The 27,699-nt window shown below is 40.0% G+C and overlaps 1 protein-coding gene across 7 annotated transcripts in view; it reads right to left on the bottom strand.

Moving 5' to 3' along the window:
* The window catches only part of Ncoa6 (nuclear receptor coactivator 6), an 84,685-nt gene extending 59,011 nt beyond the window's left edge, over positions 1-25,674 (bottom strand). For 4 of the 7 annotated variants that reach the window (XM_038329670.1, XM_038329674.1, XM_038329675.1 and 1 more), the window contains exons 1-2: positions 6,259-7,018; positions 792-862 (exon numbers count right to left, since the gene is read on the bottom strand). The gene's annotated coding sequence lies outside the window, so the exon portion shown is untranslated. Of the gene's footprint in view, positions 1-791; positions 863-6,258; positions 7,019-25,345 lie in introns of those variants that run through there. The other 3 variants (XM_038329671.1, XM_038329673.1, XM_038329672.1) reach the window with 3 other exon arrangements.
* Positions 25,675-27,699: the final 2,025 nt, after the last annotated feature.

The following is a 27,699-nucleotide window of genomic DNA, read 5'->3' as shown; positions in this document are numbered from 1 at the left end:
CAGAATCCGGTAGTTCTTTAAAAGAATAATAATGCACCATGGCCAAGCGAAGTCTGTTATTAGAATTCAAAGCAAACTTGGTATCAGGAAACTGAGGAAAGATGTTATGTGGTTATCTCCACTGATGTAACTTACCCATGTCCCCAGTACTGGGTTCTGAATCTAGAATTTTATAAACACATTTTATTTTGTCACTAAACTTAATTTCCCTAGTGCCCACCCACCCCTTTTTTTCTCTGTGAGATCAAGGCCAGACTGGTTTACAAGAGCTAGTTCCAGGACAGTCAGGGCTACACAGGGAAACCCTGTCTCAAAAAAAAGTCTTCTTAACATGATAAAAATTTATTTTCTCAGCAAAAAGTGAGGGCTAGTGTGTAATCCAAGGGAGAAGCACCACACACAGAAAACAAGCATGAGTCAGCAGCAGCAGCAGCTTCATGAAGGAGGAGAGGAGTATATCAGTGAAGTCAGGAGCACAGATGTATAAAATCAGTAAAATGAAATGAGAAATAAAGGTTAAAAAATTGGAAAGACTATAAAACTAATGAAAATGACAGACTTGTATACTTGAAAGTCAAGCAAAGGACAGATAATAAAATTTAGGAAAGCAGCGTGGTGCAAAATCAATATGTAGAAAAAACAGTATTTATTACCTATGTAATTATCAATATGTGGGGTAAGATCTCATTTTTAGTAGTGACAAGAAAGGTCAAGATATAAAAAAAAGGAGGTTGAAGAGATAGCTCATTGTTGCTCTTGCAGGGGACTGGGGTTCGATTCCAAGCACTCACATGGTGGCTTGCAGTCATCCACAACTGTAGTTCCAGGGGATCTGAAGCCCTCTTCTGACTTCTTTGGGCACCTGGCACATACACGGTGCACATAAATATATACAAGCAGGAAGGCAAAATATTTGTATACATAAATTTTTTTAAATACTCATGAAGGACAAAATTTTTTAAAGACATGGATAAAATAGTACCCTTATGGGTGAGGATTCACATGTGTGAATTTATAATTTAATAATTTATGATATAAAACAACCTGATTCTAAGGTTTGTAGGAAAACTGAAAAATCAGATTAGAGAAAGGGATTAAATCCTATCAGATTAAAACACGTTATTAAGGGCTGGGGAAAGGCTCAGTGGGTGAGAGGTGATATGGGATTCCCCTCTGTATGCTGTGAATATGTTTTATTACCATTGGTTAATAAAGAAGCTGCTTTGGGCCTACGGCAGCGCAGAATAGAGCAAGGCAGGAATTCCAAGCAGAGATAGAGTAGAAAAGAAGGCAGAGTCAGGGAGACGCCATGTAGCTGCTGAAGGAGTAACATGCCGGCACCGGTAAGCCACAACCTAGTGGTGATACATAGAATAGAAATGGGTTAATTTAAGATATAAGAGTTAGCCAGGATATGTCTAAGTCATTGGCTAAGCAGTGTTGTAATTAATATAGTTTCTGTGTGATTATTTGCATCTGGGCAGCTGGGAAATGAACAAGCAGTCTCCAACTACAAAATGGCACACCAACATGGGCCAACTACATCCACATAAAACCTAAGAGAGCTTGGGAAGGAATTCTAGACACACATACACAAAAAGAGATAAGCACGGCTTCATGGCTAGAAGCAAGCAGAGGCACTATTCCTTTAATAGAAGGCTTCCTGGGCTGGAGAGATGGCTCAGAGGTTAAGAGCACTGGCTGCTCTTCCAGAGGTCCTGAGTTCAATTCCCAGCAACCACATGGTGGCTCACAACCATGTGTAATGAGGTCTGATGCCCTCTTCTGACCTGCAGGCATACATGCAGACAGAACATTATATACACAATAAATAAATATTTCAAAAAAAATAGAGAAGGCTTCCTGACTCAGCAGTAGCAGCAAATATTGTGCAGTTCCTTTAAGAAGGTGTCCTGAACATGAACATCTCTGGCTCTTTCAGGAGGCTGAGCACTTGAACGGGGTTTGCGCGCAACATGCTGCAAGTTACTTGGTGGCAGCAAGGACCAACTGCTTGGCAGAGTTGTAGTGACTGGTCTCAGAGCTGGCAGTAAAGGTATCTCTGCCATATTGAAAGACAGAGAGGCAGAGCCAGCATCCAGGGCCCAAGCTGCTTACCATTTTAAAATACATATACACAATAAAGACAGATTCAGACAGAAATAAGTCTCTGAATGGGTCACAGTGTGTTTAAAAATGTACATAGGCTTGAGAGAGAGAAGAGTATAGACGCTATAAAAAGAAATAGTTTTAAAGAATAAAACAAAGTCTTTAAAAGACAGTACAGTCATAAAGGAGCAAGTAAATAAAATAAATATTAAAAAGTAATAGAGTAAAAAAAGAAAAAGAAGCCACATAAAGGTGAAAAATAAACATTGAGTCTGGATTATGCATATTATTGTGTTTTCTTTGAATTTTTGAGAATGAATAAGTACAGAGAGACATTTCATTGTATGGGCTGCTAAGCTAAACCAACATATATATTTTAAAGGTATCTTGATTTCAAAATTTGGGTCTAAGGATATGTTGCTTTGGAAAAAAATTCTGTTTTTGTTTCCACAGAAGATAGAAAGCTGTGGATTTCTTACTGGCTAATATGATTTGATCAAACAAGATCCCCTGAAGCAATGGCCCAGATGATCCAACATCCATGACAGCTTCAGGACTGCTGGCTAAGATGGACCTACCACAAAGGATACTCTATGAAAGACCAGACTAACAGCACCCCCAATAAGCAGGGAGTAGTCTAGAGAACAACACCCAAATTCCCTAAATGATTGTTTATAAGTGTTTGTTTACATTTAAAGTATATATCTTTATGCTATAGAGATGAATACTTTGCATTGGTATGATCTTGGTTCACTGATACAAATTTAAGGTCAATTTTGTTATATGTATATGTCTGTTCTCGATTAAGGTATCATGTTTGTGTAGCTCACTTAAAAATGTAATGCATAGCCGGGCGGTGGTGGCGCACGCCTTTATTCCCAGTACTCGGGAGGCAGAGGCAGGCGGATCTCTGAGTTCGAGGCCAGCCTGGTCTACAAGAGCTAGCTCCAGGACAGGCTCTAGAAACTACAGGGAAACCTTGTCTCGAAAAAACCAAAAAAAAAAAATGTAATGCATAATTAAAAATGCAGGTTAAAATAGATAGTCATCTTTAATAGTCAAGCTTCTAGTCATGTTAGGTTTTCTAGATCGACATATATTTCAGATAATAGGTATTTTTCAAATCTTTCAACGACTAAGACTATGGCATTTAAAATGTCTTAAGAACTTAGGACTTTTCATGACAATGAGACACACATCTGCTCCTGGCAGCACCAATCTACTTCAAGAGGATGATGGACATCGAAGAGGCTCCTTATGGAGTATGTTAGCCATTTGAGCAAGAAACTGCTCTTGCCTGGGTTGCTTGATGGTATGCTGTATAAACTGGACATGCAGGACCCAAAGAAAAATGACTGCTGAACTTGCCTGAAGGTGAGACAGTCCTTCAGTGTTCCTGCTTCATGCATCTGCCAGACATTCTGCAGGACACAGAAGAAAGTGACGTGCAAACTGCCAATATAGGCAAACTATCTTTGAAATTTCCTGCTTCATGGACAAGTCTGCCAGATACTAAGGGTCTGTAGGCTGAAGATGGAAGCCCCAATGTTACACAACTTTGGGTGACTGTCCAGGCAGTGAGATGTCTTTGTCAATTCTAGAGTTTTAAAAGTTGTTTACAATGCACTTCCTGTTAACTGAGGTAATATCATGTCCTTCTGGGGTCTTTGATGGAGTTGAAGAACAGTTATAGTTATACTTTTCCTTACTTATGATGAAATATAAATTAGATCTAAAACTTTAGACTCACAAATATAGATGAGAATATTTCCTTAATTTGCCAAATGTAAATGAAATAAATATTGTAACTATAATTCTTGCTTGATAACTTTTGTTATATGCAATTTTACCATGTAAAAGTTAAAGCTTTCCTTTTTATTTAGACAGGAAAGCAGAGGTGATGTGGGATTCTGCTCTGTTTGCTGTGAATATATTTTATTACCATTGGTTAATAAAGAAGCTGCTTTGGGCCTAGGGCAGCGCAGAAATTCTAAGCAAAGATAGAGGAGAAAAGGAGGAACCAGGGAGACGGGAGACGCCATGTAGCTGTTGAAGGAGTAACATGCTGGCACTGGTAAGCCACAGCCTAGTGGTGATACACAGAATAATAGAAATGGGTTAATTTAAGAAGTAAGGGTTAGTTCATAAGAAGAGTAAGCTATTGGCCAAGCAGTGCTGTAATTAATATAGTTTCTGTGTGATTATTTTGGGTCTGGGTGGCTGGGAAATAAACAAGCAGCCTCCACCTACAGAGAGTCATTGCTGTGTAGGCCAAGAATTGGAATGCAAATCCCTTGCACAATAAGAAAAGCTGGGCACAGTCATGTGTGCACAGGAACTCTAACAGCACGGTGGGGTGGACATGGAGATCACTGTGGCTTGCTGGCTACCAGTCTAGCTCCAGGTTCTGAGAGGCTTTTTTTAAAAAAAGGAATAAGGTGGAGAGTGTCATCCGAAGTCCTCTCTGGCTTCTAGGAGAGAAGATTGCTATGCTCTATCTTCCACATGCATAGACAACACACATACAATATATGCACATTAATGAACATTGACACATGTCATAGTCTCAATAGTTAAACTACTATGAAAACTTATGTAAGTGGTTGGGAGACTAATTGAATTTCTCCTGCTACACAATAAGATAACCCCAAACAGACCAAAAACTTCTAATATAATAGATGAAACTCTACATTTTAATATTACAGAAGCACAGAATAAATATTTGTAACTTCAAGTGGGAAAGGTTTATTTAATGACTCAAAATCAAAAACCCCATAAGACTGACAAATACAAACAAATGGCTGGTCATGGTGGCAGACACCTTTAATTCTAGCACTCAGGAGGCAAAGGCAAATGGATCTCCGTGAGTTCAAGGCCAGCCTGGTCTACAAAACAAGTTCCAGGCCAGATAAGGCTACACAGTAAGATCTTGTCTCAAAACAAAACAAAATTCTGCAAGGAAAAAAGGCGGGAAATTAAAACAAATGACAATATAAGGGGGGAACCCACCTGCTAATTATTATCACCAACAGAAAAGCAAATCTCAGGGCCGAGGGAGTTCTCTCACCTAGCACAAGCAAGGCCTTGCCTTCAAATCCCAGCACCACAATGAAAGAAAAAGCAAATGATGAGGGTGAGGGGTATATGTAGGCATGTAAGTTATATGTACATGTGTTTATAAATAAAATAAAAAAGATCAATAATTTGAACTGATTACTGTGTCTAAAAATGGGCACAGGCAATTATCAAAAATTCAAGAATACCAGGGGATTCCAATATAAAGACAAGTTTGTATCTGCATAATGATAAAGCTGATTGGTGATGACAAAGACACTAGACCTTCTGAGACCTATAAGGCAGCTTGTTGGGAATTCTAAAAACATCAGAAAGGGGCAAATAAATAATTGACTTTGGAGTTTTTATATATGCTTGTATTCCCTTCCAAAATCATACACAGCTGGTTAGTTCACCTCTTTATCTATTATTGGTTCCTCCTATAAAACCAATAAAAAAATCATCTGTATTTCATATATTTGACACTAGTGATAAAGACATGACTCAACATGCTCTGTTGGTGGTGACTTTTTTTGAGACATGATCTTCCTATGTAGAACAGACTGGCCCGGAACTCAGTATGTACCCAGGCTCATGATCCTCCTGCCTCAGCCAAGTGCTGGGATTATAGGCTGACCCCCACATGGCCAAATGCTTTTCTATCAAACAGATAACTAGTAAACCTACATGCCAAATGCACCTTACCAAAGTAAAATATTTTGTTGTAAACTGGGGTAAAGTTTAGCCAGTGAGATGGCATAGCAGGTAAAGAAAACAGCTGCACTTGCTGCCAACCCTGATGACCTGAGTTCAATCTCCCCAAAACTCAGATGGTAGGAAGAGAGCAATAACTCCTACCTCCAACTTCCATGCATACACCATGACATTCACATACCTACTACATACATACACGTATCATAAATTAAAATTTTTGAGTAAAGTATATGGACCCAGAGATAGGTTAGTGGTTTAATGCTTGCCTAACTATAGTGACCAAAAAAACCCTAAAAGTTTATTCCTAATTCAATCCTTTCAGTTGAAACTAAGTCTTTCAAAAAATCCAACTTTTATTTGTATTCCACAGATTTGACAGACCTGTTTAAGAACTCTCTGACCACTTTCAGAGAAGGTAGTCAATAGGACCCCTCTCCATTCCTCCCAGGACCTAGACAAAAGGGGAAAAGAACAAAGAAGAAGAAGAGAAACATCAGAAAAGACTAAATAAACCCAGTAAACAGATTTTAAGTAAATGTTGATGACCAGCCAAATTCCATATATTACTATTTTTGTTAATTTATTCTAGAAAGAAGTGTAAAAGAAATGGTGTAAAGTCCCTTAGTACAGTGGTCTTTTTAGCAAATAAACTTTATTATCAGAAAGAATGCTCAAGGTATTTTCAAAACAGCTGTATAACAGTTACTTATAGAGGTAAGTTCATTTTGTAAGTCATGCTCTTTACGGTTTGTGCATTTTTCCTAATGAATATTATATTTCAATCAACATCCTTAAAATACAGACACATTGAGGACAGCCTGGGTTACACAATGTATTTTAGGCTAGCCTGAGTACTGCTTTGAGACTATCTCAAAAGAGAGAAAAAGAGAAAGGGCACAGGAGAAGGTAAAGGGAGAGAAGGCAAAAGGAAAAAAAAAGGGAGAGAGAGAAAGGGCTGTATGTATTTGTAAAATGTAGAAATCCTAAAAGATTTCTGTCATGCATTGGAATCTCACTGGTTAGCTGATTTGTCCCAGCTTGCCCATACAGTACGTATCAGTGCTCTTCTGTTTTAAACTATAAATACGTTGATAACATCATACATCTTAATTTAGCATTTACTTTATATTCTTTTTGTTTGTTTGTTTAGTTTTTTCGAGACAGGGTTTCTTTCTTTGTAGTTTTCGAGCCTGTCCTGGAACTAGCAGGCTGGCCTTGAACTCACAGAGATCTGCCTGCCTCTGCCTCCCAAGTGCTGGGATTAAAGGTGTGCACTACCACCGCCCGGCTTTACTTTATATTCTGAAATAATTATTTTATGACAACTGCAAAAACTAACAAAGATCGAGGCCAGCCTGGTCTACAAGAGCTAGTTCCAGGACAGGCTCTAGAAACTACAGGGAAACCCTGTCTCGAAAAACCAAAAAAAAAAAAAAAAAAAAAAAAAAAAAAAAAAAAAAAAACTAACAAAGAAACAAATAAATAGAAATACAGATGTGCCAAGCCCACAACTGTGCCCTAGTACAGCTACTTTGCCACCCATACATGGAAATGAAATAAAGCCTAGATTCCATGTAAACATTTCTTAACCTTAGTATGCATTTTTCAAATACTAAGATCAGCTGGTGTCCATATTCAGAATAACATAGCTTTATTTATTTAGACAGAACCTAGTTGTGTCGCCCAGGCTAGCTTAAAGCTCTTACTTTTCCCACCTCAGCCTTCCAAGTAATAGGTTACAGGTGTGTGCAAAAACGTCTGATTTTGACTAGCACCAGCTACACTAACACACAATGTGATATGGAAAGAGAGAGGCTGATCATGCCAGGGTGGCTTTGCCTTGAGTTCTCCTTGTGGTCTTCCCATAAAGTTGTATGAGGTGAGGCAAGACACAATTTCTATGACCCTGTAGTGGCATTTCATTTTTCTAATAAGTAAAACTTGCCTGAAGATCAGAGTTAAAATAGCCCCACTGGTCAGCTTTACAGACCAGGTAGTGGTAACACACAACTTTAATCCCAGTAACCACACTAGTTGCCATAGAAACCAAGCAGTTCATGCCTTTAATCCCAGCCCTAGAGAGGATTGTAAAACGGGAGGAGACAGTTCTCAGTCTCAGTCTCATTCTGAGATTCCTGGAGGCAAGAGTACCATTTTGGACTGAGGTAGAAGTAAGAGTCAGTGGCTGGCTGTTTTACTTTTCTGACCTTCAGGTTGAACCCCAATTTCTCCTTCTAAGTTTTTATTAATCGTGCTTCATTTTGGTGCCCAACTTTTTGTGGCATGAATTTATGAAAAAGCCGTATGCCTGAGGCCTTTTAAAGTCACCAGCCCAAGCCAGAGATGAGATTGAAATTCAACTTCTAGGAACTGAAACCTAAACCTAGCCACCTGGTTTAAGGAAAAGCAGTAGTACTCCCAGCTCCCATCCGCCCTGGCGTAGCTTCCTTTCCTGCCTTACCCATCCTTGCTCCCACGCCACGGGACACACACACAGCTTTCCGCAACTCCCTGCAGTTTCCTGTGGCTCCAGAAGTCCAGCTGCTTGTCCCCAGCCCTGTGTGTGTGTGGTTCCTACATGGCTACCCCAACTTCCCCTGACTCCTGCAACCTTTGTGCAATTGCCGTACAGCTGCCCTGACCTGAATCTCTTAAATAAAATTCCATTCAGTTTGGTTTTGAGTTCTGCTTAGAAAATCTACAGGCTTTTCTGGCCCACATTGTTATTACACCTTAAAAGTCTCAACTAAACCAGGATTTTAACAGAGGTAGGTCATCTGCTAACTATGATTTTTTTTTAGCAATTTGTAAACTGTTCCTAAGATAATTGCAGGTAATATCCCCATCCAAGAATTTAATAATCTTTTTGTTTCTATTATAGATGGAATTCTAGGAGAGGTATATATCTTACCTGGAACTTATACACCCTTAGACATAGCTGATATCAGTTTAATAATTCATATTATTATCTTTAAAGAAATTTGATAACAGAGTCAAGAATGAGAAACTTTTAGAAATGATACCAGCTTTACTGACTAGTAATGAGAAGTTGGCCCAAAGGATTCATACCATTGAAAGTGATGACCTTAATATGCCAGATAAAATTCAAACCATGTTAATGGATTATGAAACCTTACAAAATGGCACTGAGAGATTATCTGAAAGGATTCATACTGTTGAAATTGACAATACAAATCTGTTAAAAAGTTTTGACAAGCTAGCAGATAGAACATCCTCCTGGAAGGCAATCTACATGCCATACAAATAATCTCTAAGGATGAGAAGTTATCATTAATGGAAAAATATAAAAACTTGTGCAAAATAAGAACCAGAAATTATTTGATTAAATCATTAGAAATATTCACAGATCAAGAGATTCAGAATTTTATAAAAGACAGTGATAAAAAGATTTGAATCGATCAAGGAACTTGTCAGAACTAGTAAGCAAGGAAAAGAGGTACAGGTAAAAGACAATAGTAAAGATTTCAGAGTCAGTGATGACTTACCAAGAGTTTTAGCTACTTATCCTGTTATTGCAGCTGGAAAGCCAGCAAATACTCAATACCCAAAAGGATATACAGAATGTAAATGTGAACCTATACATATGAGAGATCTAAAAGATATTAAGCAAGCAGTTGTATCTTACGGCATGCATTCACCACATTATGAGGGAGTTGGTAAAGACATGAGCTTCAAGAAATAAGGTTACTCCACATGATTGGCTTCAATTAGTCTCAGCTGTACTAGACCATGGTCCACAGTTACAGTGGAAGAGTTTTTGGAGAAGAAGCTAAGACCCTTGAACATCAAGGTAGAGTCAGAGGTTTTGAGGCCTCCCAAAGATCAAATTCTTGGTGAGGTCCCTTATGCTGATTCAGATAGTCAAGCTACGTACAATGAATACATATTGTCCCTATGTCATACAGCAGCCTTGAATGCTTGGGACAAGATTCAAGAACCAGGAAAAAGAACTGAATCATATACTAAGGTTATATAAGGCCCAAGAGAACCCTTTAGTGACCTTTTGCAAAGATTAACTTAAATAGGAGTAGCAGATCCAGAAGCTAGACAAGTACTCATTGAGTCTCTTGCTTTTAAAAATGCTAACTTAGAATGTAAAAGATACTTGGGCTCTTAAAAGTCAAATAAGCACCAATGACGAATCCTTTAACTATAACACTGAGGCTTGGGTAGAGAAATCTAACTTATGGTACCAACATCCTCTGCAAGGTAAAATCTCACTACCTAAACATACATATTTCCCTACTTCTCAGCATAAAGTCACGACTCACTTAAAAATCAAAGCTGGCTTTGGAGTTGGATGGTGGCTATACTTCCCTAAATCCAGCATGTTGTTCAAAGAAAAATTCAGAGTTTCTGTCTCATATCAGGAGCCACCTGGTGTGGGACAGAAGGAAAATAAAAATCTAAGGACTAAGGTTATCAAAAATTCTACTTCTCCCCATACCTATTTTTGTCTCTATGGTACCTTTCTTTGAATATATGCTACTGAAATTCAAACTTTTTGTTTTGATATGAATAATGTTTAAGTTTTCCACAATGAACAATAAATTTTCCTACAGTAACCTCTGAAGTCTCCAGGAAGAAGATGGAGCTCCACAACGACTCTACCTGATTCATATGATGCCATTCAGCTGATAGCACCACTTAAAGATCAGCATTGGTTTACAAACTGCTCAGAACAATTTCAAGGTAGCTAGGTGAGATGATCCAGCCTCACAGACTATCCTAGTCAGTACTTGAGACAAGCTCTGCACTTTCCCATTATACATAGACTGGAAAAAAACCTCTACCAGGACTTGACAATTAACTCAAATTTTTCTTTCAGGATCCCCTAAAGATACCATCACCCCCAGACAGCAGGAAGTAAATTTAAAAATACAATGCCCACATTCCCAAGAGGTGGGTGGGTGGTTTTTAATCATTCAGTGAATTTTGGGTATTATAGATATAATAGGATAAAAGGGTAGATTATTGAATCTACTCTGATTTTAAAATGTAAGAGTTAGCTAGTAACAAGCCTGAGCTAATAGTCAAGCATTTATAATTAAGTCTCCATGTGGTTATTTGGGAACTGGCTGGTGGGACAGAAAAGTCTGCCTACACTGATTATGCTGTATTTGTAAGAGATGCATGCTGCCGTATGGTATCAAGATGTCTTTATTTATTTTTGGTTTGTTAAGATACGGTTTTCTCTGTGTAGCCTTGGCTATCCTGGTGCTCATTCTGTAGACAAAGCTGGCCTCAAACTCACAGATCTGCTTGCCTCTGCTGGATTAAAGGTGTACACCACCACTGTCCAGAAAGATGTTTCTATTTTTATATAGTTTAACCCATTAAGAATATAGCAACATGTTAAACAGAGATGACAGGCACTATGACAGAAGGAGGATTATGTGTATGAAAATTTGTATGATAAAGTATTTAAAGTATCACCCAGCTCCCAACAAAACTGTGATGCATTGCAATAATGCTACAAGAAAATAATATACAGCTGGGTAGTGCTGGCACATATCTTTAATCCCATCACTTGGGAGGCAGAGGCAGCAGATCTCTGTGAGTTTAAGGCCAGCCTGGTCTACAATAACTAGTTCCAGAACAGCACCAAAGCTACACAGAGAAACCCTGTCTCAACAAACAAACAAAAATATTAAAATCCAGTATTAACTAGTAGCTAGTGGCAACAGAATTGGTAGTCATTCTAAAAAATAATATGACATTATAGCCAAAATAATACCCTTTGTTCTAATTTTACATCACTTTAGGGAACATAGTCTAGCAGAAAAATAGGAAAAGGCTTAAGGTACAATTGAAAATTGCAAAAACAGAAATAAAAAAAAACAAACCAAAAAACATTTAAACACCAAATAATCAAGTTTTACTATTTTGTATCCACTAAAAATGGCAGATACAAAGACATGACTGAAAGTGCATCAACACTGTCACCAAATAATAGAAATATATGATACAGAAAGCTGTGTTAGATTCCCAAAACGTAAAGACTATAAAAAAAAACTGTATGAACTAAGCTTATAAAGCGTGTACAAATAAGATAACAATTCTGTGTTTGCAATAAACACAATTTTTAAAATTTCATGGGGATAATTGTTCTTAAATACAAAATCAAGAATTGCCTTGACACAACAAAGGAAAAGCACTTGAGAACCATTATTGGCCATAATTTTAATGAGTATTCACAATTTGAATACAGTTCTATCGTGGACAAATACAACAAGCTTTCATGAAAGAGAAAAAAGCTGGTAGATGACTCAGTCATCTTTCTGCTTTTGGCTCCAGTTTAAGGACTGAATTTGGATCTCTAGGACTCTTGTTAAAAAGTTAGGCAAGAGGGATGGAGAGACAGCTTATTGATTAAAGAACACTTATTGTTCTTGCAGAGGATCCACGATGGAGAGATAGCTTATTGATTAAAGAACACTTATTGCTCTTGCAGAGGATCCAGATTAAGTTTCCAACACCCACATGGTGGCTCACAACCATCTGTAACTCCAGTTCTAGGTGATCTAATTAAAGCCTTCTTCCGAACTGCATTGGCACCAGGCAGACAAAATAATCATGAACTTAAAAGAAAAAAAATGATCTGGAGGCATCAAAATCCCTGACTTCAAACACTACTACAGAGCTACAGTACTGAAAACAGCTTGGTATTGGCATGAGAACAGACAGGAGGACTAATGCAACCAAATAGAAGACCCAGATATCAATCCACACATCTTCAAACACCTGATATTTGATAAAGAAGCAAAAAATATCAAATGGAAAAAAGAAAGCATATTTAACAAGTGGTGCTGGCATAACTGGGTATCAACATGTAGAAGAATGAAAATAGACCCATCTATCACCATGCACAAAACTCAAGTCCAAATACATCAAAGACCTCAACATAAAGCCAGCCACACTGAACCTTATAGAAGAGAAAGTGGGAAGTACACTTGAACACATTGGCACAGAGAACCACTTCCTAAATAGAACCCCAGCAGCACAGATACTGAGAGAAACAATTAATAAATGGGACCTCCTGAAACTGAAAAGCTTCTGTAAAGCAAAGGACATGGTCAACAAGACAAAACAACAGCCTACAGAATGGGAAAAGATCTTCACTGACCCCACATCAGACAGAGGTCTGATCTTCAAAATATACAAAGAACTCAAGAAATTGGACACCAAAAGATCACATAATCCACATAAAAAATGGAGTACAGACAGACCTAAACAGAGAACTCTCAACAGAGGAATCTAAAATGGCTGAAAGACACTTAAGGAAATGTTCAACATCCTTAATCATCGGAGAAACGCAAATCAAAACAACTCTGAGATTCCATCTTACACCTGTAAGAATGGCCAAGATCAAAAACACTGATGACAACTTATGCTGGAGAGGTTGTGGGGGAAAGGAAATACTTCTGCATTGCTGGTGGGAATGCAAGCTGGTACAACCCCTTTGGATGTCAGTGTGGCGATTTCTTAGAAAATTAGGAAACAACCTTCCTCAAGACCCAATAATACCACTTTTGGGTATATATCCAAAGGATGCTCAATCGTGCCACAAGGACATGTGCTCAACTATGTTCATAGCAGCTTTGTTTGTCATAGCCAGAACCTGGAAACAACATAAATGCCCCTCGATCCAAGAATGGATAAGAAAAATGTGGTACATTTATACAATGGAGTACTACACAGCAGAAAAAAATGACAGCTTGAATTTTGCAGGAAAATGGATGGAGCTAGAAAACATTATTTTGAGTGAGGTAACCCAGACCCAGAGAGACAATTATCACATGTACTCACTCATAAAGCAAAGAAAACCAGCCTACAAACCACAACCCCAGAGAACTTAGACAACAATGCGGACACTAAGAGAGACTTACATAGATATAATCTACATGGGAAGTAGAAAGTATAAAAAGACAAGATCTCAGGAGTAAATTAAAAGCATGGGGACCTTGGGGAGGATTGAAGGGAGGAGAGGAGAGGCAGGGAGGGGGGCAGAGAAAAATGCAGAGCTCAATAAATAAAAAAAAAAGAAAAGAAGAAGAAAATGAGCATACACCTATTATGGTTTGAACAAGATCGTCTCTTGTAAGTCTCAGTTGGGAGCTGTTTTAGGATTAGGAGGTAGGGCTTTGATGAAAGAAGTATGTCACTGGGGGCAGGCTTTGAGGTTTCAAAAGACACCATTTAGAGCTGTTTACTTGCCTCCTATTTCAGGTTCAAGATGTGAGCTCTCAGCTCTTCCTGCTGTGATGCCTTTGCTCTGATAACACGGACTCTAACCCACTGAAACCCTAAGCTCAATTAAATGCTTCCTTTTATAAACTGCCTTGGTCATGGTGAAATTATAACAACAGAAAAGTAATATACCTATAATCCCAGTGCTAGGAGGCAGAAAGAAGAGGATTCCCTGGGGTTCACTGGCCAGTTGGTCTAGCCAATCTGTGAGTTTCACATTAGGTTAGAGACCCTACCTCAAAACAGTAGTAGTGGTTGTAAAAGTGGAGAGCAATCAAAGATGATACCCAGTTTGACCTCTGGCTTTCACATGGGCACATACACCTGCATGTATTATATGTACACTCACACCCATGAGCACACACATAGTACACACAAGTATGCATACATGCGTGTGCACAAGACACACACACACACACAAACACACAGGGATCTTATCATTACCTTGAATAGCACAGTGGGTTTTTTTTACGTTTCCATTAGACAGATATATTTTTAAAATTTTTGTGTTTGAGTGTTTTACCTATATGTTATTTATGTGCAGAACATGTGTGCCTGATGCCCAAGGAAGCAGAAGAGGAACTGAAACTAGGTTATGAACAGTTGTGAGCTGCTATATGGGTGCTGGGAACTGAATCTATGTCTTCTGGAAGAGCAGCAAGAGAACTCAAATTGCCAAGCCATCGCTCTAACCCACATCAGTCAGAGCTTTTAAAGAATATGGAAACCTGGTCTACAGAGCTAGTTCCAGGACAGGCTCCAAAGCCACAGAGAAACCCTGTCTCGAAAAACCAAAAAAAAAAAAAAAAAAAGAATATGGAAACAAGAAGTAAAGGAGAACAAAGAGAAGTTTGAAGAAAAATCTGTAAGAAAATGAAACCAGGGGGCTGGAGAGATGGCTCAGAGGTTAAGAGCATTGCCTGCTCTTCTAAAGGTCCTGAGTTCAATTCCCAGCAACCACATGGTGGCTCACAACCATCTGTAATGGGGGCTGGTGCCCTCTTCTGGCCTGCAGACATATACACAGACAGAATATTGTATACATAATAAATAAATAAATTTTTTTAAAAAAGAGGAAAGTAAATGAAACCAATATGGTTATCAATGCCTAAACTCACAGACAGGCTTTTGATTAGAGACCCTGAAAAGCTACTTCCTAGTGCCCACAGATGACTGACCAAGAGAAGAGGCTTCATAAAATCCTCAAGGTTTTCTGGGCTGCTACTCTTTATAAGAAGGGCTACTTCTGAACTGTCCTAAATGAAGAATTAATGGCATGAACAAATGATGGATGTGTTAAATCACTGATCCTCTTGTTTTAATTCAGGGTGTTTCCTGATAACTGTCCCTAAAATTTGAATCAGTTACCCGAAATTTGAATCACTGCCCACTATTTAAAAATTCTGCAGTGACATCCTGCCCCCAAGCACTGTCCAGCCATTAAACCCACCAACATGGAAATGTCCTAGACATGGTACCCATGCCACCAACAAGCTGCTCTGGCTTCATTTCTCCACAACTCCACACACCAGCAAGCAGACAGCTCACCATTTAATTACCCACACTTTATCCTTCTTATGCCTGGCACCCCTTGACTCATCTCCCTCTTGTCACAATCTTATCTGTATCCATTTGTTTTGTAAAGGTTTTGATTGTGTATATGTGTTCATGATGTTTGTGGGACATACGTGCCATGGTGTGAACGTGGAGGTCAGAGGACAACTCTGCGGAAAGCAGCAAGTACCTACTGAGTATCTACTGAGCTGTCTTGCTGGTCTATTTAGTAAAATTTAATTTACTAGCTCTGTGTCATCTCAAGTGCTACCTATTAAGAGATGAATTGTGTCGTCCGATCTGTTTATATTTTCAGAAAGGGACTTAATCTGAAATAGGAAGTTTGTTAAGATGAGGTGGTATCAGAGGAGGCTCTTAATCCAATGATTCTTGTCTTTCTGAGAAGGACATCTGAAAACAGAAACACTGGGAGAGCTCCACATGACTACAAAGGAAGAGACTAGCGTGATGTGGTGGCAAACAAGAAGCACAAAAACTGATGTTAGCTGTGTATGATAGCACAAGTCTCTAATCATGGCATTCTGAGGCTAAAGCAGAAAGGAAGAAGGAGTTTACCAGAGTCTGAGGAACCACAACTTTGTTGGCACCCTAAGTTTAGAGTCTAGCCTAAGTTTTGACTTTCAAAACTATAAGAGAATAAACTTAAGCTATTTTAAGTCACTGAGCTAGCATCTCTGTAATTGAAGCCCAGGAAAACCAATATGCTACCTTTTTCATAGAGCCTTCTCTTAACTTTCCAAGAAGTGATCTATTTTCCAAATTCCCACAGCACTGTGTTGCTTTGTATCCAGAGACGGTCTTATGATGTAGTACAGCTGAAATGGAACTCACTATATGGCCTAGAATAGCTCCAAACTTGTGGTACTTCCTTCTCCTGCCTTAGTCTACCAAGTGCTGTGACTCTCTTTCTCTCCTTTTATGTTCACAGGACCTTTCTAGAGAACTTTTCCTGGAAAGCAGAAACTATTGATGGCTCTCTGTACCTAAGGATACTGCATTAAAAATTAGAAAATTACATTTGTAATTATTTTTTCTCTCTAAACAATACAATATAAATAATTATATAGTATTCATGCTGTATTAAAGGAAGAAACCTGGTCAGTCATCCTCATCAACTTAGACCATGAAACCCAATATGAACAAGTTCAACAGAACTGCCATATACAGGCTTCCCATGCAAGCTTCAGCATTGCCAGAGCATAAATTTCATTTTTTTCAATTTCATACTGTATTAGGTAGTATAAATAATTTAGAGAAGGTAATTCCAAAAATACAGGATACAGAGGTTAAATACAAATAGGACAGCATTTTCTTTCTTTCTTCATTTTTTTGATGTGTTTTGTTTTGAGACAAGGTTTCTCTGTAGTTTTGGAGCCTGTCCTGGAACTCGTTCTGTAGACCAGACTGGCCTCAAACTCACAAAGATCCGCCTGCCTCTGCCTCCCGAGTGCTGGGATTAAAGCCATGAGCCACCACTATTTGACTGGACAGCATTTTCTATAGGGGATTTGAGAATCTATGAGTTTTGGTATCCAAGAGAGTCCAAAATAAATCCTCCACGGATACTGAAGCCCAAATATACTCATACCCTGTGGACAGCTCTCAACACCTGGCATGCATTCAATATATACTGACTAGAAGTCACATTCCCAACCCCCAACACACTTATTTTCATCTGAATGGTTTTGAATGCATCATCTCCACACATGCTGACAAGTTAAACACAACACAAAATTTTTCTACTGTTTACTTGGTGCTGGGTACCCAAGCCAGACCCTTGAACACTCACAACAGTCATTCTCCACTGAGCTACATTCCAGGCAAAGACACTATTTCTTAGGGACATTCCTAGATTTACAGCTGTTTACCATGTCAATACATAGAATATTGGTATGTACACATATTGCTCTTAGATAATGTTCACAATGGAAGAAGATGTTTAAAAATACATTATTTGGAAACTACTTAATTTTCCTTACTCTCTTCTCACTATCTAGGTCACGTTTGATAGGAAATAGAAATCCTCCTGCCTCAGGCTCCTGAGTATTATGGTTACAGGCATGAGCTATGGCACCTAGGCTTGATTTTCTCTTAGTTTAATAAAATGCAGTCTACCTAAAAATCTTCTCGGTTTTGTTGACATTTGGTGGGTAACAATGATACTTTTGAATTTCTTCAACTGTTTAAATACTTTAAGTCTATATTTTATAGAAAAAAACAGAGTTACCTTCATATATCATTAAATAAATATGGAAAAGGAGATGGTGAGATGCTCAGCAGGCAAGGGCAACTGTTGCCAAACCCAACAACTTAAGTCCAATCCCTGAGACCCACGTGGTACAAGAAAACATGATCACATGTGCACAAACACACACACAACAAAATTAATAAATAAATGTAATTTTAAAAATTAATAATATAGGTAGGGACTTAACCTAATGAATAATTTCCCAAATAGTAATCTGATTCACAAACTCACCATGTCCTCCTGTGAGACCTTTGTTTGATCTTTAAAAAAATGTAAATAAATGGGACAGTGTGAAATAAATATTCAACAGGTTTAGTATTAGTAAAAGAGATGGCTAATGAGAACTTTGTTGCCTCTGCGAGCATACTGGGAATGCCAAAGTTGTACACTGATGTATATAGAACATAAAGACCAATTTATAGTGTAAGTGCCCTTCAAAGTTGGTGATCATTAGTATTATTAACGGACACAAGTTAATATTATTAGCTGTTCACTATTATTCTTAATGATACAGAACAGAAAATCCCTCACAATTACATGTTCTGGTTTATATATAAATATATCATATCAAACTATAAGGCTGCCATTACTCCTTCTACCAATAGTTTATTCCCTTTATGTATTTATCCATTTATGACTGTAGATATTTATTAAATATTTTACTAGTTATTCTCTCTCTCTCTCTCTCTCTCTCTCTCTCTCTCTCTCTCTCTCTCTCTCTCTCTCTCTCTCTCTCTCTCTCTCTCTCTCTCTGTAGCTCAAAGGGCTGTTCAGATCTTCTGGAACTTAGAACAATATACACTCTTCCTTGCGAGCCGTTGCTCCGGGCCTAGAAGTTTATCAATTAACTCAGCAAATATTTGTTGAACTAACTCCTAGGCACCCTCCATATGTATTTTTTAGAATAAACTAAAGTAGAAAAGATCAACTATTTAAAAGTAGTAGATAAAATATGCTAGATTATACAGTAGGTAGACATTGGAGCCAATGGCAAGGATGGGGATAATGTAGGAGCAACCCCTGGCCCAGCCCACAAGAAGCACCCAATCTAATGAGCAGGAAGGGCATAAACCAGCTCCATCACTTCCCTTTCTTCCCATATTGATTCAGTACTTCACAAAAGGGCTTCTTTTTCCTGACAGTTTTCATTACAACACTAAAAGTTTTGATAGAGTCCTACTGTTTAGTCAATCAAGCCAAACTCTCCCATCTGGAACAAGAAGAAATAGAACATTCAAAGTCTTCCAAAACCAGGTGTGTGGCATAAACCTGTAATCCCAGCACTCTGGAGAGAAGGGAGTATCTCAAATTCAACACTAACCTGGGCTCCGTAGAGAGAAGCTGTCTTAAAACAGAAAACAACAACAAACACAACCAAAAAAGCCTTCCATGGTCTGTTAACAAATGCACAAACTAGGAACACAGGTTTTGCAACTAGACTGCCTGAATGCAAATTTATTATCAATCGTTACCCATATTTCTTGCTTAGGCTATAAAAAGGAATTTTAAAAACCGAAGGCTTCTTCACTCAGTTATTATGAAAATAAATATTACTTGTGAAATGCTCACCACCTATTTAGCAAATAGTAAGCATGCAAAATATGAGCCCTATCTAAGTTTTACCTATCACTGTTGCTGCCATTCAATCTTCAGTTCGAGTCTTATCTCCAAAAACCCAGTGTAACATCCTGTTTTCCAGATAAACTGAACTCTTTATTTTTATTTGCTGTGTGTGTAAGTTAGAGGACAACTTTATTAAGTCAGTTCTCTCCTACTTTAAGGTGGGTTCTGGCACTCAAACTTGGGTAAGTGCCTTTATCTGCTGAGTTGTCTCACAAGCCCCAAACTAGACTCTTGCCATCCCTTAAGCATAAAGCACTACATTCATGATTTATCAGTCTGTAAAACAGTGTATCATCTCCACATATTAAGATTCTCACAATTCTTAAGGCTCAGTTCCACAATACATTACAGATACTCATCACACAAATTGTGCTATATTCATCTTGGTATCCTGTAGACTCTGCAGTGTAGAGTTCTAGCCAGTTTGCAGCATACATGGTAGTTCTTAATAAAATGTTCAAAGAATGAATTCCTGCTTCCTATCTCTTGTGAACTGTTAAGACAGCAGCTCCATATCACAAGTATAAAGACCTCTTTTGATATTTCATAAAGCTGGCTAGCACCAATGTGGTAACCCCTAATAGCACGGTACCCAAAGCACAGTAGATGCCTAAAAATCCAGGGAGCTGAACTGAATGTCAGTCACCTCATCTTATAAATTAAAATCTCGTTTTATTCACTGTGTTCAAGTATAGCTCAGCCTTTTAAATATATTTTAGTATTTAACCTGCCCATAAACCCACATTTATCTTCAGTCATTCCAACCACATCCCATTTGCTTTTTCTTGGTTAAGAGAGACAATATCCAAAATTCCAAAAAGAATCAGAAAATCAAATGTTTATAGAACCATAAAATGAAGCGAAAGTACTGCAGAGCATGAAGAACTAGAAAATACATCTGCCTACAAGTTTTACTGAGCTTTTCTATGAAAGAATATGAGCTTGGTGTTGATAGCTCTTCCAAGTTTTCAAGACAAGTCAGAAATTCAGAAGTTTGTGTAAAATTTTAAAGACTTTACCAAGAAATTCCTTTCGATCATCTCTGCCTAGCTCTCAATCATATTGAATTAACCTGAGAGACACATATATGTGACAATTTAACTATGGTGAGTCCCTACTCTGTGTCAGGTGCTAGAGAATGAGACATGAACAGTAAAAATAAAAAGCAGCTAACATTTATTGAACATTTTGTAGATGCCAGGCACTGTTATATGTGTTACAGGAATTATTTTTATCCTTTAAACAACTCTACTAATTAAGTACTATTATCTCTATTTTAAAGAGGAGGAAGCTAAGGCACAAAACTCATAAATCTGTTCCAGGTCATACAATTAGTAAACAGAAAAGCTGAAATTGGGACCTCAGATTCCACTGAAAAGTTTACAATTTGAAAGCAAGTGCTATTCAATATTTGCTATTGAGATGACTGATTATACAGATAAAATAATGAAACTGGGGGCTGGAGAGATGGCTCAGAGGTTAAGAGCACTGGCTGCTCTTCCAGAGGTCCTGAGTTCAATTCCCAGCAACCACATGGTGGCTCACAACCATCTGTACTGAGATCTGGTGCCCTCCTCTGGCATGCGGGCATATAAATAAATCTAAAAAAAAAAAAAAAAGAAAAAGAAACTGCACCTTGCCTCATCCCACACAAAAAGTGGATCAGAGATCTAAACATCAAGGGCAAAACAGTTGAGATTCCAGACGATAATATACACAGTAACTTAAAAAATCTTGGGGGAAGATTGATAAAGTTGATAGTAATATTCCAAGCTTTCAGCAATCTTAAATGAATTCATTTTATTTATTTAAATACTTTTATTTTATGTGTAAATAAATGTATATGTACCACATGTACCCAGTGTCCATGGAGACCAGAAGAGGGCACTGGATGAGTGCTCTAGACCACTGAGCCACCTGTCCAGCACCCTTCCACTTTTTTTTTAAACAATGCTAAGGATCAAGCCCAGGGCACTGAGAATGTCAGGCAAATTCTGTCATTCAGCTATGAATTCTCAACTTTCAGAGTTTTAAAATACATAACAAACTGGGAAATGACACCTGTAGTATATATATACAAGGGTTAATAATTAGAATATGTAAAGGAACACTTAAAAAATACAATATGAAAATATACAATCTAACAGAACAAGCCTCAGCTGGGTGTAAACCTAACACTACCACAGTTAACCCACTCAGCAAACCCCAGAACAATCAATTTGCTGCCACTGAATAATAAGTATACCCAGGGGTCTATGTCATGTTGTAGGCATACAGAGCAGGAAGGGAATCCAGCCAGAAGAGTAGAAGCAAGATGTAATTCTCCACAGTATAGAAAGTGGATAGCAAAGTAAAGGTTGAACATCTAACACATCAAAAGTAGATCAAGTGTTTGCAAACATTTGTAAAAGGATATTTTCAGCTTTGTGAACGGATATGAAGTCTCTGTCACTGGAAACACTACAGCCATAGATGTTATGTAAATACGTATGGTTGTACTCCAATGAAACATTCTTTACAAAAACAAGTGGTTGACAAAATTGACCTATGAGCTAGTTTGGTGAATTTTAATGTAGGAAGCTATAATTCGTATACTCTAGGAACACTTTCTGCATCTTATTCTACTTTTTATGTCATCTGACACCTCTAATTTTTCTAAGGTATACTACACACACACATATAACTTACACACACACACAGTATATAGTATATAGTACATAACCATACTACACTTAACAGCTTTGGAATGGTTAAAAAAAAAAAAAAACACCACCACCACCACCCTCTAACTTATTATCTGTGACAATTTCCCATTTATCTTTATTTCACTGAAAAAAAAGTTTTTGATAACCATCATCTAAGCCAGAGTTTTAAAAAGCTCCCTTATCATTCACAGTATCAGTTATCAACACCTGGAATGTCCAACTCTGCTCAATGTCCACTCTCCAGACCTTAATTTAGGACCTTATTATTTCTTTCCTTTCTCTTCAGTCTATCGCCCATATCTCAAAAGAACATCCCCATTGTGCTGAAAAGTTAGCTCAGTCCTTTAAGTTCTTGTCTTCCAGGCATGAGGACCTAAGTTCCACCCCAGGAACCAATTAAAACAAACAAACAATAATAACAATACAACAGGTATAGTGGCACATGCTTGCAATTCCAGTGCTGAAAAGGCAGCTAGGCAGAATCCTGGGGTTTGCTAAGCAACTAGCCAACCCCACTTGACAAATTTCAGGCCATCAAGTGGCCCAGCTGATAGATGAATAGACGGGTAGACAGATGGATGATAGATTGACTAATAGACAGACAGACAGACAGACAGACAGATAGACACGGATGTAATGCCAAGTTAAACAGTGCCTAGGAAATGACAATGGAGATTAAACTCTGGGTTCTACATGTATGAGCACAAATGTGCACACCCATACACACAAAGAACATCCATTCATCTTTTAAAAATTAAATCTTATACTACTCCTCTCAAAAGTCTTGTCTCCTCCTCACCTGAGGATTCAAGCTAAACTCCCCAGTCAAGTCTTTAACACCCTTTCTCATCTTGTCTCTGACCATACTTGCACATACTGTGCACAGCCTTATTCAAGTTACATGTCTTTGACATTAAAGTTATCAGATCCATGACTAGATCTTATTTTTTAACGTGCTGGTATCAGAGTATACCAGAAGACAGCTCAGTAGGTAAAGTGCTTATCCCACAAGGGCATAAGGATCTAAGTCTGCAACTCTAGTCCTATAGAGCACATCTGTAACTCCACCGCTGGAGGGTGAAGAATAGCAGATCTCTGAAGCCCCTTGGCTAATCAGCCTAGCTGAATCACTAAGTTCCAGGTTTAGTGAGAGGCCCTGTCTCAAAAAATAAAATGGCTGGGACTGTAAAATGGCTCAGCAGGTAAAGGTACTAGCTGTCAAGCCAGATGACCTGAGTTCAATCTGGCAGACCCACGTAAGTGGAAAAAGGGAGTGATCCCCACAAATTGTCCTCAGAAATCCACACACATACACAAATAACTAAAGAACAGAGAATAAAATGTCAAGGTAAAAAAATCATAAGATAGAAAAACAATCAAGGAAGACACCCAAAGTCAGCCTCTTTGGTCTCCACATGCATATACACATACTCCACACACACACCACACACTACATACACACACACATACCACACCCACACACAGGGTGCAAGGGAGATAGTTCAGTATTACAGTGCTTACCTAGATTGAGAAGGCCCAGAATTTGATCCCTACCACATTCCCAAAACGGTATGTGCACAAGATACATCAGCATAAATAATTTTATGCCATTTTAATGTAACTGGTTTTATTTGTAATCAATGTAGTTTATTTTATACAATTAAAAATATTACTTTGAGAGATCCATGCTACAAGAACCATGGCACACATAAGATCTTACCTCTCTGTATTAGAAAGACTCAAAAATTTTTACTGAATATACATGTGGTGTTGAAAATCCTTACAAATTCTTTTGATTAAAAGTCTCTCCCTACCCCTTTTGAGCTGGGGATAAAGTCAAGGATCTTATATTGTATGCTAGAGTGTCTACTCTACCATTTAAGTACAATGTCAACCCCTGAAAGTCTGTTTTCTTCTCCTGAGTCTGGGCCTTTACTCTATAGCCCAGTCCAGCTTCAAACTTAAAGCTCTCCTGCCTCAGCCTCCTATGCATGGAGATTATAGATGTGAGCCTGGCTTCTAAGGTTTGTTTTGTTTTTAATTATGTGGGGTCTTATATTGTCAATGGATTCTAGGACCTCCTAGGATATTAAAATCATTATATAAAGTGATATGGTATTTGCATATCCCCTATACCTGTAATACCCAATAAAATGTAAATGTCATATAAACAGTTTTTAAGCTGATTAGAGAATAACAAGAATAATAGCAACAAGAAAAAAACCTGTATGTTTAGCACAGATCCAATGTTTTTAAATGAATGTTTCCAATCAGAGATTGGTTGAAGCTGTAGATGCAAAACTCCAGGACATAAGTCAACTGTGTATCACTGGCTGATTTATCTTGTATCCATTTGAACTCTGAATTCCCTATTATAACAAAACTTCAATTAAAGTGAAAAGGACCCTAGGTCTCTATTCATCGTTCTTTTATCCCTTTAGGCTTTTTGTGTACTTTCGCTGTGCACTAAACATCTAGAAGAAGGGGAGCATCTTTTTAAACTCTAGAAAAAGGTTCTTTCTTGATGTTTTTTTTTTGTACCAATGGCGAGCTTGGGAATATCCAATAACTGATTATCTGTACTTTTTTGTATCCCACGCAGCCTTTGTACTGACCAACTTGTTCAAATAAAAATTAATGACTCCCTAATATATGGTGCCATTTGACTTAGCAAGTGCCTGTAAGGCAAAGTGTCGAATGAGGAAGCAGTAGGCCATATTCAGGAGCTCCTTTCATCAACGTACTATCTTGGGAAATCAACTACCTTTCTAGGTTTCAGGCTAAAATCACTACTTGATATAAAACCATGACATGATCTCTAGAGCTACCACAGTCAATACATATTCGTTCTTCACTATTTAACTAGCTTCAACAAGACCTTTCGGATGACCTCCCCAGGTGACCCTGCTCTTTAAGTAGCGGCTGTCCCCTTCCAGGAAACACACTTTGGGTCACCGCCCCCAAACAGCCGGGTCCCTCCTTTTAAAGACAACTCCTTGAGTTGATGGAGGTGCTCTCCGTTCCTAACCAGTTCCAAGCTCTGTACCTTTTGCCTTCCAGCTCCTACATCCAACCTCGGCCACCTTTTCTTTCCTCGTCAAGCTCTTCCCTTTTCCTGTTGCTGCCTCCAACGGGACGAGAGGCTCCTCGGGGCTCATAGGTCCTGAGACCCTCGGGAGTCATAAAGACTGGCCATTCAGCGCCAGGACCTTTCCAGATTGATTCCCGCGTCAGTCCCCCACTCTGATACTCGCGTTCGCAACCCCCATTTCTAAGCAACCACCTCTTGTGCATGCACGCAAAAAACTACTCCAGCCCTGACAGCCAGGACTTGGCCCCCAAGCCGCCTCCCCTACCCCTGGGTGCTACTCTGGGGTTCCGAACACTGCGCACGGCCTAACCCAACTCCACGGCCCGCCACCCCCTCAACCCACCAACCCCAGCGCCCGTCCCGTTCGCTCCTGGGGTCTTTTCTCCGCGCCCCCAGCCCCGACCTCACGCCCCGCGGTAGCCGGCTCCCCGGCCGCAGCGCCACCCCGCGCAATCCCCGGCCGCCCTCCCTGCACTCCCGCAGAGCCCGGACCCCGCACCCTCCCCACCGCCGCCCCGCCGCTCCCACCCGCGCCCCGCCCGCAGGCCCCGGGCCCGCTCCCCAACATGGCGACGGGGACACGAGCGCGGCGGCGGGTGGGGCGGCTGCGGGCCCGGGCCGCACTAGGGCCGAGCTGCACGACCGCCCGGCGCCATCTTCGCGCGCCAGGCCCGGGCGGCGCCTCCTCCCCACGGAGCCAGCCGGGCCGGGCCCGGGACGCTCAGCAGGCCCACCCCTTACGGGGCCAGCGTCGCCGTCGCCTCACCTGAGCGCGGCCCCGGCCCTCCCGGGCGGGCCTCGCAGCGCCGGCCCGGGCCGTGCGTGCCCGGCGCCCTCGGCGCGTCCGTCCGCCCGTCCTCGCGTGCGCCCGTCCGTCCGGCCGTCGGCGCCCGGCCGCCCGCAGCCCGACCCGGCAGGGCCTCAGGGAGCCGGTGGGGAGGGGGGGGGGGATGGGCCGGACCGGGCCGGGGAGGGAGGGGGAGGGAAGGAGAGAGGGAGGGAGCGCGGCGGGGGCGGGGCGGGACCGAGGGGCGGGGCCCTGTCCACGTGACCAGGCGTCCCCTGGCGCGCAAGGTGGAGCGCGCGAGCTGGAGTGTTAGCGAGCTTGCGAGCTGCGGTGCTGGCTCCGATCTCGGTCTGGTTTAGCTGTACAGCGCTGTCCCAGAGGATGGCTCCATGCCTCAGTTTGCTCATCCCAACTATGGGAATAACAGCATTTTCTTGCGCAGAGGAAATGAGGGAAAGGCTTGGAAAGCGCTTGACACAGCCATCTAATAATGCCATTATTAGCATAGTGTCTAATAACAGTGGCGATAAAGATAACCTTTATCAGCCAATCAGTATTTTCCTACTTCGTCCCGCCGCCCTAGCAAACTCAGTAGGTGCTCACAAAATAGAATTGTTGAGTGAACAAGTGTAGGCGGGCCTCTGGCTTCCTCGCTTCCCAAAGAAGGGAAGCTGTCTTAGCGCTGGGCTGAGCCTTCAGACACTTAAATCGGCTTTCACCCCTTAGCTTCATGATTTTCTTTATCTCTCTGTATCTTAGCTTCTTCCCCTGTAAGGGACGGTTGGGGCAGGTGGATTCTTCATAACTCAGTTTAAGAGAGGGAGTCTGGAACCCTTTCTTTCCGCAGATATTTATTGAGTACACACTGTGTCCGGGAGCCACCGCCAGCGTGCCCCCCTATTATTTTTATTGCTAGTAATATTTCTCAGTCAGAAATCTGAGTGTGCCATTCTTACTAAAAATGATTCGACAGAATGTAGATGTGTGTGTGTGTGACAGAGAAAGGAGAGAGAGAGAGAGAGAGAGAGAGAGAGAGAGAGGCAACAGGGTGAGAACTATTTGAAGGGAGAAAAGGGATAGGAGAATAAAGGTCATGTGGGATGAATATAAACATGATATGCGGCCAAGTGGTGGTGGCGCACGCCTTTAATCCAAGCACTTGGGAGGCTGAGGCAGACAAATTTCTGAGTTCGAGGTCAGTATGGTCTACAAAGTGAGTTCCAGGACAGCTAGGACTGTTACACAGAGAAACCCTGTCTTGAAAAAAACAAAAAACTCCAAAAAATGTAATATGAATGTACGGAAATCTCATAATGAAACCTATTAATAATTAAAGTTTTTTGTTATTTTTATGTGTGTGAATGTTTTGCCTATGTGTACCTAGCACATATGTATGTTCATCACATATGTATGTGTGTAGCACACACGTGTGCCTGGTGCCTGTGGAGGTCAGAACAGGTGTCAGATCTCCTGGAACTGGAGTTCCAGGCAGTTGTGAGCTCTGTGTGGGTTCTGGGAATTC

The sequence above is a fragment of the Arvicola amphibius genome, chromosome 5 (assembly GCF_903992535.2).
Source record: "Arvicola amphibius chromosome 5, mArvAmp1.2, whole genome shotgun sequence".
Taxonomy (NCBI): domain Eukaryota; kingdom Metazoa; phylum Chordata; class Mammalia; order Rodentia; family Cricetidae; genus Arvicola; species Arvicola amphibius.
Note: the sequence above shows the minus strand (reverse complement) of the source record. Positions and strands in the feature narration are given on the sequence as shown.